General features: G+C 49.9%; 1 protein-coding gene across 4 annotated transcripts in view; it reads right to left on the bottom strand.

The window, feature by feature from the left end:
- Nucleotides 1-6,906, bottom strand: part of RABGEF1 (RAB guanine nucleotide exchange factor 1) — a 51,597-nt gene extending 44,691 nt beyond the window's left edge. For 2 of the 4 annotated variants that reach the window (XM_080829908.1, XM_080829910.1), the window contains exon 1: nucleotides 6,796-6,906. The gene's annotated coding sequence lies outside the window, so the exon portion shown is untranslated. The remainder of the gene's footprint in view (nucleotides 1-6,795) is intronic. The other 2 variants (XM_080829909.1, XM_080829911.1) reach the window with 1 other exon arrangement.
- Nucleotides 6,907-12,631: the final 5,725 nt, after the last annotated feature.

Here is a 12,631-nt window from a genome sequence, read left to right as displayed (position 1 = left end):
TAAAGAGAATCAGGGACACTGTGGAAAAGTCTATGGAGTACGTAACTGAAGTTCCTCAAAAGAAGAGGAAAGAATGAATAAGAACCAATATTAATGAAATTTTTAAAACTGATAAAAAAACAAATAACAAATCCAAGAAATTCTGTGAACCCCAACGCAGAAAACACAACACAGAGATACAGCATACTTAACAGCTGATAATCAAAGAGAAATTTTTGAAAGTAGCTAGAGGAAAAGAGACACATTACTTTCATAGGTGCGACAATAAAACTAAGAGCTAAATTTTCAAAAGAAATCATAAATGCCTTAAGACAACAGAATGACCTATTGAAAGTGCTGAAAAAAAATGTCCACCTAGAATGTGGTGTTTAATAATTGTTCCCCTTAAAAATAAAGGCAGAATAGGGGCACCTGGGTGGCTCAGTCAGGTAAGCATCTGACTCTAGATTTCGGCTCAGGTCATGATCTCAGGGTGGTAAGATTAAGCCTTGCGTCAGGCTCCACGTTGAGCCTGTTTGGGATTCTCTCTCTCTGTGCCTCTCCACACTACACCCCCCACCCCCACCAACCCACTCACCACCATTCATGCACACTCTTTCTAAAAGTAAAGAAAAATAAATTTTAAAGAATTCATTATGGGCCTACTAGCATTAGAAGAAATAGGAGAGAGAACTCTTCAAATGGAAAGAAAAATCAGTCTATCCCAAAGAGAAACACAGAAATAAGGAAGGATCAAGAAGTAATGGAAACAGTAAACATGTAAGTAAATACACATAAATACTGATTACAAAAAACAATCATTTCCTGTGGGTTGTAAAATAATAAGTAGAGGGTCGCCTGGGTGGCTCAGTGGGTTGGGCCTCTGCCTTCGGCTCAGGTCAGGGTCTCAGCTCCACATGGAGCTCTCTGCTCAGCAGGAAGCCTGCTTCCCCCCTCCCCCTCTGCCTGCCTCTCTGCCTGCTTGTGATCTCTGTCAAATAATAAAGTCTTTTAAAAAAATCTTTTAAAAAGCACTTAATTCTTCTCCAAATATAAACTGACATCTTCGCACTGCACTTACATAAACGGCAGACTCATCATCGTGATCATCGTGACCCTTAGTGCTTGTGTCTGGGGCTGGAACTGGCGGGGCCTAAAGTCAAACCTCCTGATCAGTTTTTCTGTTAGAATCTAAGAACTTTAAATGTCAAAGAATCTTAGCTTATTTCTCAAGCACCACTTTAAACAAAATAAGAAATAAGTTGAGATTTTTATTTTCTAATTTACTTATTCAATTACTAGCCCTAAGTACTAAGAAAGCAAAAGTTCTTATTTCTCTTTTTTTTTGATGGTCTACATAGGGATGAGAAAGTTCTTCTTGAAATAAATAGCCTATACCCTCTTGTGGGTAACAACAATGACAACAAAGTGTCTGCAATTTGTTCCCAAGTATGTCCAAGAACAAAACCAGGCTCTTGGAAGAAACCAGTGTTTACATACAGTTGCTATTCAAAGAACTTAAATATGGAGCAGTTTTAGCATATGGGTATGAACGCACTCTGCCATCTGATTAATCCTCGTAAATGATACTTAAGACATGTCTGCCCATGACTGTACAACATTTGAAAGCCTAGACAAAAAAACCCTACACTTACCACACCACAACTACAATTGCAGCGGCTACTTAATTTATACAAATAAAGATATAACTCAACTCGCTAAGTAGAAGCCAAGCATATTACTTCCTGAGACACTAATTACAATGGATTTTAGACATTTTATCTCATCAGCATACAGTTCTGTTTTTTGTTTTCACATTTTTTTAATTTGCATTCTTCTTGTAATATCCTATTGAAAACTGTGGTCACTAGCCCAAGTCATTTTTCAGGAACATGTTTAAAAAACAATGTCAAAAGCTCTATGGAAATGTAATTAAGGAACCACTAAGTTACATAACTACATTTAGGCAACAACACTTCCACCTCTTGTTTACTGACTAAAGATGAATAAGGATGTTCTTGATTCTGCAGTTTCACAAGCTAGGTCATAATTTACGATATACCGGAGGAACTGTATTAGAATACTTCAAAAAAAATAATTTGGAATTACCTGAAATAGCTGCATATGAAAATGCACAATAAATAATGGTTTACTCAGGCGCCTGGATGGCTCAGTGGGTTAAGCCTCTGCCTCCGGCTCAGGTCATGATCTCAGGGTCCTGGGATCGAGCCCCGCATTGGGCTCTGCTCAGCAGGGAGCCTGCTTCCCCCTCTCACTCTGTCTGCCTCTCTGCCTACTTGTGATCTTTGTCAAATAAATAAATAAAATCTTAAAAAAATAAAATATGAGTATCAACCTCTTTTTCTAGAATGGTGCACTATCTTTATAAATATTATGGTGGCTTTCCTGATGTCAAGACAAATTTAGAGCCAACAAAAAGAAAAAATATATGTATTTTAGGTGCAAACACATGAAAAAATTTCCCCACTTTGCCAATCCTGATGAATGCTTAGAAGACCCCCCCCACCCCCGCCAGCTTTACAGACTATGACCAAATGCCTTAAAAGTTGCAGCTCCCCAACCGTTATCTGGATAGAAAGATCCCAAACTGTTCAAGGCCCTTTTGTAATAGTGGGTTCCAATACTTGTCCACACGCTCACTCTATTAACTGTGTATGTCTGCTCTCCCCTTGGGACCTCACAGTCTAGTCTGCGGCAGGTATTACAAAGTCATGGTTAAGTGCTGACCACTGATTCGGTCAGACTACCAGAGTGCAGATCTCCACCACCTCTTGTATGACCTGAAACAAGCTACTGCACTGAGCCACGTTTCTTTGTGTCTTCAAGGAGGGTGAAGGGAGAGGACAACACAGATCACACAACTGAAGAACTTTCTACTCACACAGTGCCTGGCCCATGCTACCACTGACAAATCTGAACTACTGTTACTTAAACATGCAGTTTTTTAGCTTGAGCAAAATACAAATGTATTAATTTTCTAAACACTCCATCTAAGATGAATGGATCTGTTCATATTAAAAAAAAAATAAATTATAGGCCTGGACTTTTCAAGCCAACGTTCTTTATGCCCCAGCTAACAGCCCGAACCTCGTTCTAGAAATGGCTGGGTATTCCCTAAGCCCATCTCTATGTGGAGGTGAGGTGACTTTCATTCAAGCATTCATCCTCGTCAGACGCGTCCACGTTCATAACGCTGCCAAAAACACGCCTGCCAAAAACATGGCTCTGTGGTGAAACAGTACACAACAACATACAGAAGTACTCGAGGAACTCGTCAGGAAGCAAGACCCTAACCCACTGCTCTAAGTCTGTCCCAGAAAGCGCCACTGAGAACGTGCTTACGGAAGGTGACCTGAAGAACGGACGATCCCCACTGACTTCTCCAGATAGTCTAAAACAGACGCTTCAATTAAATTAGTGTAGAAATCTAAGTACTTAGATCACGTTATTTCACCAGCACCAGAACTGCTTTCGCTGAATTACGCTCCGACGTTCTGTCATCAACGTACACAACGAGGCAACGAAGACTTCTAACTAAAACACAAAGTAAAGCACAACACGGTCCTCTGAAATGCTGTTATGCCCTTAAGGATGTAGCTGAGGAGTCTGTCAGTACAAGGAGTCTCAGAATCCAAAAGAGAAACTGGCCTTTTATCGTACAGTCACTGAACTGTGCAACTGATTAGGCTTCTCTCTGAACTGGCTGCTAAAAAGCAGTCAAATTTGAGGCCTCTAACAAGTATTTAATCTGGTCTAAGTGCTTTGTGTACAGGTCTCCTTCCACCTTATTGAGGATCTTACAGATGTGTCTGCATCTTCGTTTTTCTCCCTGGGTGCTAAGTTCGTCACCCCCTTACTTCTGTATGTTCTCAATAACATGCTGTATCTCTGTAAGCCATTACGAACGCTTTCTGGAAGAAGATGTGACCTAAGTAAATGACACGCTCCACGTAAATATCATTGTAACAGTAAGGTATTTTCTTTCATTAATGAGCACTTTATGAGTTCAACTTGTAAATGCATGACCTTTTTTGTAGTCCAAAAGAAAAAAGACAGTGCCTTTGCAAATACTGTGTCTAAAATTAGGAAACTCTAACAACAGGAACTACAAAAATAAAAGTTTCATTATGTATTTTTCACTCTGGAGCACCAGAAAATTACAAATATATCCCATGTAAAAATCCCCCAAAAGTCATTTTTAATTTTAAAGTACAGGCGAAATCACCAGAAATGCAATTACGGTTATTTATTCTGCTTGGGAACTGAAGAGACTAGCTTCAAAAAACGGTTCATGAGATTGCTGACCATCTCCGTCCGAGCTGACCTGTGGCTGGCGCACAGGAGGCCGCCAGCCACACCTTAAGGTGAAACAACAGAGAATTTAGAGACCCAAAGGCTCCTGCTACATTCCGGCTTCGGGGATTCCAGCAGTCTCCCTGACGTCATCCGAGGAAAAGAAGGCTCAAGCATCTCGGTGCACCATCTCACCCACTCCTGAACTCACTCTGATCCTAACTCGTGACCCTCACCACCACCCATCCGAGTCATGGACGACAACTACAGCTCTTCACCCCCTGGTGACCACACACGCGAAAGCCACCGGACACCTGGAAACACGCTCTACCGCACAGAAGAGTCACGGCTTCTGCCCCACAGGAGCTCCATCAAACACAGGAGCTCCACCATCTGACTTGCAAGCGGCACCATGAAGTCCGGCCTTTTCCCGAAGCGTCTCAGGAGCTCCACCCGAGTGTCAAACACCACGTAAGTTACTCATCGGGGTGACGGTGAGCCACCGCGTGCCTCCCGAGGGCGCGTCCGCAGCCACCCGAGTCCTCTGCAGCCAGCGCCGTCGTCTGGAACACGCGCCGCGTCTCTACGGTGCTTGACGGCGGAAAAGGCCGTTAGTAAGATCTCGACACGTGCGACTCCATCGTGCAGGTCCGGTCCCGCGCCGCGAGGGGCCGCTTCACCGCGCGCACTCGGAGTCCGCGGCCGGACAGGGGTCGCCCGGCACCGTCCACGCTTCCGCCGCGGACGCTCGCTCCGCCACCGGCGCAGACACGGGTCCACGACTGCGCTCACCGCCCGGACGGACGTCCCGCGCCTCGGCCGAAGCCCGGCACCCGCAGTGGAACGCGACCCGGGCTCCCGCGCGCTAAGCCCGTGAGTGCTGACGGCGTGCGCCCCACTAAACCCGCGTCGGGGACAGCGAACGCTCACCGAGGTGACGCGGGCCCACAGGGCCTGCAGGCCCAGCCGGACGGAGCCCGCGGGCAGAGGAGAGCGGCGACCCCGTCCACCGACGCTCGCGATTCAGGCCCGACCCTGTGCGCCAGGAACCGGCCCGCAAACGAGCGCGCGGCCCACACGTGCAGCGGGCACCGCAGCGGGCACCGCACCAGGCCCCGCGCCGGCACAGTCCTGCTCCGCGGAAGGCGGCCGGCCGTGAGGCCCACGGAACTGCACTTCGGCCGCGCCGAGGCCCTTCTGGCCTGGTCCCCGTCAGACGGACGCCCCCGGCCCCGCACCCCGGCCCCGCACCCCGGCCCCGCACCGCTGACTTCGCACAAACCGCGGCCGGGGGAGCCACGGGCCTCCTCTGCGCGGGCTCGTCCCGGCCCCGCATCCCCCCACCCCCGCTCGTCTCCACGGGACCCGGTCCTCGCGACCCCGCACCGCGAGCTCCCCGACGGGGCCCCCGCCCTCCGGACCTGCGGTCGGCCCCAGGGCTCCGTCTCCGCTCGGTCCGGACGTGGCGCGGAAGGACCTTCACTGTCCCTGACCCGCAGCCCGTTCGGAAGGCGAGTGACCCCTCGGACCCCGACCGGCCGTCCGCGCAGAGACCGCGACCTCCGCCGCGCACCACCGCCTGGACCGACAGTGCGGCCCGGCCCCCCCGCCCCGCAGCTTCCTCGGTGCGAGCTTCCAGTTCACAGACGTTACACGCAGTCCCGGGTTCGCGCGGAAAGGACCGACGCGGCTTCCGGACCCACAGCCCCGACCCGCAAACGGAGCACCCGAGCCGCCGCCCTCCGCCCCAGCGCCCTGAGGCCGCGACCCGCGCGGCGGCTTCCGCGCTCACCTCCGGGCAGGACGAGCGCAGGACACAGCCCGACGCGGCCGTCCGTGACCCTCTAAGCGCCCCCCCGCCCGCCCGAACTTCCGCGACGGCATCACGAGACGGCTCTCGAGCAGGGGCTTCCGCGCCCGCCCCAGGCCCCCGGGCCCCGGCCGCCGGCGAAGTCGGACAGGAGTTCGAGGCCCCGCACCGGGAAAGCCCGCACGCCCCCCGCCCCCGGACCTCTCCGCCCCCAGCACCCACGCGGGGTCGGAAGTCCCGGCGTCCCGGTATCCCGGCCCGGCGGGGCTGCGACCCGGTCTGCGCCGTCCACGCGGACGGGCCCCCGAGTGGCCCGGGGCCCGAGCCCGCAGGGTCCCCGCAGACTCCGCGCTGGAGAGCGAAGACGGAGCCGTCGCGCGGGGCGGGCGCCGGGAACGGCAGGCGCGTGTCCGTCGGGGCGCGGCCGGGCCCGCAGCAGGCGGCGCGAGCGCCCGGAACGCCCGGAACGCCCGGCTGGGCACCACAGGCTTGAGGCGGCCGGTGAGGGCCGCGCCGCTGCGCCCGGGGCTGGGCCCGACGGCGGCTGGACGCGCCGGAGCGAAACGGCCCCGGCCGGGGAGGCGGCACGGGCGGATGACCCAGCAGCCCCCGCCCGGACGGCGCCCCCGCCCCGCCGCGCCGCCCGCAGCCGCCAGCCGCGCAGCCCCCGCCGGCGCCCCGCCGCCCCGTACCTGCGCTGCGGCTCCACGGCGTCGGGACCGCCGCCCTCCACGGCTCGCTCGAGGGGTCCCCGCTCCGCCAGTCCGCGACCCGCCCTCCGGCCGGCCCTCCCTCCCTCGCGCCCCGCCCCCGGCGCCGCGAGCGCCCGTCACGCACGCACGACGTCACTTCCGGGCCCGGCGCGCGGAGGGAGGAAGTCGTCGCGGCGCAGCTCGGGGCCCGCGCTGGGCGGGGCGAGGCGGAGGCGGTGCCCGCGGTCCGCGGTCGGGCGCGGGGGCGGCGTCGAGGCCCGCGGTCGGGGCTGGCGGGGGAGCGGGCGCTCCGTCCCCGTGTCCGCCTGCCGCGGTGCCCGCCGGCCCTCGACGCCGCCGCCGCGTGCTCGGGAGCCGGACGCCGCCGAGGCCGCGCACAGCAGCCGCCGCGCCAGCAGCGGTCGCCGGGTCGCCGGCCCGCGGGGAGCGAGGCCGCGTGGGAAACCGTGAACCCTGACTCTCTCGGTGCCGGGACTTCTGGTTTCCGGGGTCGCGGCCCGGAGGGCGGTCGGCTGGGCCGGAGGCCGTCCTGACGGCGGAGCGGCGCCGAGGCCCGCGGACCCGGTCGCTGGGAGGCCGCGCCGTCCGGGGCGTCCGGCTCCCGAGGCCCCGGGTCAGGAGCGTCGGGCCCTGCGGCCGCCTCGGTCTGCTGGACGCCGTCGGCGGGTCGCGGCCCAACGGAGGGGACGGAGCTGTGGCATCAGAGACCGACCCGGCTTCGCTCCGAGCTGCCCCGGTGACCTCGGACAGGCGCCCGGTCGTCCCCTGCGGACCCGAGGCGGACTCGCTCCCCGGGGGTCCCCGAACGCGGGCGGAGCGCGGCCCCCGCAGACGCGGGCCTGTGGCGGAAGGTGGGTGAGGGGGCGGCGCTGAGAGCGAGCCGGCGCCTTCGGAGGGGACGGGCCGGGGCGGAGGACGTGTCCCCCGCAGAGGGGTCTCCGGTCTGCGCCGCCGAGGACGCCCGCGCCCCGCGCCCCGCTCCCGGTGGCCGCACGCCAGCTTCGCCTGGAGCGCGTTTGCTTCTCTTTCCCGGTCACGCCCCAGAAGTGGCCCCGCAGCCGCCCCCCGGCCCCGGCCCCGGCCCCGGCCGTCCCCTCGTCTGTCGGACGTCGGTGCTGCCGCCGGCGCCTGGGCCTCGGGCGTGCGTGAGCCGCAGGCGTCCGTGGATTCCGGTTTGTGTGTCCCTCGTTGGTCGGTTACTTCCCAGCCACGACCCCTCCCCGCGTGTCCTCTGTGGCCGGCGAGGACCCCGGGGAGTGTCGGACCTTCCGGAGGGGAGGCGGGGGGGTGGGGGCCGCGAACGAGCTCCCGGGAGTGCAGGAGGTGGAGCGGACGTCTGCGGCCGCGGAGGGGAGAGCCCCGGCCGGGAAGGTAACTCAGGCGAAGGGCCAGGGAGCTGGTTGCGCGGGTGTGCAAGGACCTGGGCAGGCGTCGGTGCGGGGACGGGTGCGGGAGCGTCCTCGACGCCTCGCCCCTGTGCAGCGCAGCGGAGTGAACTGGGGGGAGGCAGAAGGGGTCAAAGGGTAGAGTGAGTGCGGGGACACCCCCTCGGTCAGGGTGGGAGGGAGCCGAAGTGAGGGCACTGGTAGGTGGGCCGCGAGTGGACAGGCTACCCGGCTGGCTTCTCTCTCGGAGACGGCGGGGTGGGGGGCTGCTGGAGAGGGGCCCCAAGGTTCTGTTTAACGGAGGAAGCGATGTTTTAGTTCTTGAATTTAGTGGTTTATCTCCTGATATGCACATGGATATTCATTGTATTTTTTATTTCAACTTGTGTGATTTTTGCATGTGAATTTCTTTTGATATTTATTTACTTATTGATAGAGGGAGGGAGGGAAAATCTTAAGCCCAACCCAAGTCATTGATCTCCCAAGGCTGAGATCCTGACCTGACCTGAAATCAAGAGTTAGACGCTTAACTGAGTGAGCCACCCAGGTGCCCCTTCTGCATATGAGTTTATAAAAATCAATCCCATTGGAAAAAGTGAGGATAAAAAAGGGCTAAAAACTCATCTTGGAATCAAAAGATTTGAGAATCAAAGATTCATCTTGGGTCAAAAGAAAAAGAGCCAGCAAAAGACGAGGGGAAGAAACAAATAGGAGAGGAAGACATAGGAATAATGTGGAAGCTAAGAGGAAAGACAGAAAGCAAAAGGATTGATGGGAAGAGCCATTGCATAGAAAGGTCAGATAAGATGAGTCTACCCAAGAGAAATGAAAAGGTATTAATAAAAGTGGAAAAAAGCAGGCGTCCTTGTCTTGTTCCTGATCTTAGTGGGAAAAGGTTCACTCATCATTGAGTATGATGTTACCTCTGGGTTTCTTGTGTATGGCCTTTATCATGTTGAGGACGTTCCCTGCTATTCTTAGTTTACAGGCTGTTTTTTTTTTTTTTTACTAATGAAAGGGTATTACAGTTTTTAAAACTTAACTGTTTATTGTAAAATATAGTGACATAAAATTAACAGAAGAATGAATTTGGACCTTTACCTATCATCAACAAAAATTAACTCAAACTGGATTAAAGACCTAAATGTAAGATATAAAATTTAGAAGAAAACACAGCTGAAAAGCCTTATAACATTGTATTTGACAGTAGTATCTTATGCAACACCAAAAGCACAGGTAATAGAAGGAAAAAACAAAAATTGGACTTATCAAAATTTAAAATTTTTGTGCACCAAAGGCCACAATCAACAGAATACAAAGGTAACTCACAGAAGAAAATATGTGCAAATGACTTATCTGATAAGGGATTGTTACCCTTAAAACTCCACAACAAAACAACCCAATTTACATGAGATTTCTTTCCATTTCCTTGTCTTCTTCATTTGTTTTCTGCAAAGTTTTAGAGTTTTCATTGTACTAATCTTTTACCTCATTGATTAAATTAATTCCTAAGTATTTTATTCCTTTTGAGGCTATTATAAATGGAATTGTTTTCTTAATTTCTTTTAGGTTGCTCATTGTTAGTATATAGAGGGGTGACTGATTTCTGTGTGTTGATTTTGTATTACTACATTGCTCAATTTATTTATTCTAATGGTTTTTTTTCTGTAGAATCTTAGGGTTTTCTACATGCAAAATCATTTCTTTGAGCTGAAATAACTTTTCTTTTTCCTTTCTAACCTGGATGCTTTTTACTTCTTTTTCTTGACTAGTTGCTCTGGCTAGAACTTCCAACACAATGCTGAATAGAATTGGGGGGGAAAAACAGGCATCTTTGTCTTATTCTTGATCTCAGTGGCAACACTTTCTGTCTAACACCGTTGAATAGAATGTTAGCCCTGGGGTTTTCATATGTGGCTTTCTTAAACTGAGTCAGTTTCACTCCATTCCTAGTCTGTTGAGTGTTTTATCATGAATTGTGTCACAAGATTTTTCTCTATCAACTGAGAAGATAAGGTAATTTTTTCATCCTTAATTCTCTTTAGAACATCTTTGTATTCTAGGGCTGTATCCCACTTGGCCACAATATATAATCCTTTTGATATGCTGTGGAATTCAGTTCATATTTTGTTGAGAATTTTTGTATCAACATTCATAGGGGATGTTGATCTGTAGTTTTTGTTTTCGTTTTTGTTTTTTCCTATAGTGTCTTTGTCTGGCTCAGTATCGGGGCAACAAATGAGTTAGTGAGTTAGAAAGCATCCCCTGCACTTTCAGTTTTTTGGGAAAGTTTGAGAAGGATTGGTATTAGTTCTTTAAATGTTTTGTAGACTTCTCCAGCAAAACCATCCAGTCCAAGGCTTTTCTTCATTGGAGGGTTTTTGATTACTGGTTCAACCTTGTCACTAGTTATAGATCTATCTGGATTCTCCATTTCTTGGTGATTCAGACTTGGTAGGTTTTATATTTCTAAAAATTAGTCCATTTCCTTTGGTTAATTTGTTGATGTGCATATTACATATGGTAATAGTATTTTCTTATCATCCTTTTTATTTATGTAAAGTTAGTAGTAATGTCCCCTCTTTAATATCTGATTATAACGATTTGAGTCTTCTCTTTTTTCTCTGACATTCTATCTAGCTAAATATTTGTCAATCTTGCTGATTGTTGTTGTTGCTACTGTTTTTTACGATTTTATTTGTTTATTTCAGAGAGTGAGAGAGCGAGCCCGAGAGGAATCAGGGGCAGAGGGAGATGGAGATGCAGACTCCCTGCTGAGCAGGGAGCCTATCGTGGGGCTCTGTCAGGAGCCAAAGCCAGATGCATAGCCAACCAGGCCATCAAGGAGCCCCAGTTTTGATGATTTAAAAAAAAAATTTGGTTTTGTTTCCTATATTCTCTTTTTATCCTATTCATTATTTCACTTTTCTCCACTCTAATGTTTATTTCCTACTCTTTGCTAACTTTGGCTCAGTTTGTGCTTCTTTTTCTTAGTTCCTTTAAGGTGTATAGGGGCACCTGGCTGGCTCAGTAGGTGAAGCATGAGACTCTTGATCTCAGGGTCATGAGTTCTATCCCCACATTGGGTGCGGAGCCTACTTTAAAAATTTTTTTAAGGTGTTTAATCAGGTTATTGATTTGAGATTTCTTAGCTATAGATGTTTGCAGGTAGAAATTTCACTTAAGCACTGCTTTCAGTACATTCACTATGTTTTGTATGTTGTGCTTTTATTTTCATTTGTCTCAAAATATTTTCTTTTTTTTAAAAGATTTTTTATTTATTTATTTGACAGAGATCACAAGTAGGCAGAGAGGCAGGCAGAGAGAGAGGAGGAAGCAGGCCCCCCGCTGAGCAGAGAGCCTGACGTGGGGCTCGATCCCAGGACCCTGAGACCATGACCTGAGCCGAAGGCAGAGGCCCCAACCCACTGAGCCACCCAGGTGCCCCTCAAAATATTTTCTAATTTCCTTTATGATTTCTTCTTTGACTTCTGGTTATTTAAGAGCATTTAAAAAAAATTTTCAGTTATTTTGAGTTTTCCTTCTGTTACTGATTTCTAGTTCCACTGTAATTAGAAAAGACATTTTTATGATTTTTCAGAATTTATTAAAATTCATTTTCTGTGGTGATTATGTGATATGATACAGGTTGGCTAATGCTACTGATGGAAACATCTGCAGTATAGAAGCATATCAAATCAACACATTGTACACCTTAAACTTACATGATGTTATATGTCAATTATATCTCAATAAAGCTGAAAATTTTTAATTAAAAAAAAAACTTGTTTTCTGGCCTAAAATATGTTTTACTCTGGACAGTGTTCTGTGTGCATTTGAGAAGAATGTGTGTCCCATTATTGTTAGGTGAAGAGTTCTATATATATATCTGCAGTACATTCAAGTACTCTCTTTCCTTATTGATCTTTCCTCTGGTTGTTCTATCCATTATTAAAAGTGGGATAATGAAGTCTCCGACTATTATTGTAGAATTGTCAATTTCTTCCTCAATTTCTCCTTGTTTCATATGTACTTGGTGCTCTGATTCAGATGCATATATGCTTATAATTGTTGTATCATCTTGTTGGATTAAATTTTTTTCTGTATATAATGTCCTTCTTGTCTCTTATAACCCTTTTTCTAATATAAAATTTACTCTAATAATATAGCCACCCCATACTCTCCTTTGTTTACTGTTTGCATGGAATACATTTTTCCATCCTTTTACTTTCGACCTCTTTGTGTCTTTGAATCTAAAGTGAGACTTTTGGACACATATAGATGTAGCTTTTAAGAGAACATACTCCGCCAGTCTCTGACTTTTAACTGGAGAGTTTCATCCATTTGCAGTTAAAGTAATTACTAATAAAGAATGACTTCTGCCATTTTGCTAGTTGTTCTCTATATGGCATATTTTTTTTATTCCACAA

The sequence above is a fragment of the Martes martes genome (assembly GCF_963455335.1).
Source record: "Martes martes genome assembly, chromosome: 18".
Classification (NCBI taxonomy): domain Eukaryota; kingdom Metazoa; phylum Chordata; class Mammalia; order Carnivora; family Mustelidae; genus Martes; species Martes martes.
The sequence above is the reverse complement of the archived record's forward strand: the minus strand, read 5'-3'. Positions and strand labels throughout refer to the sequence as shown.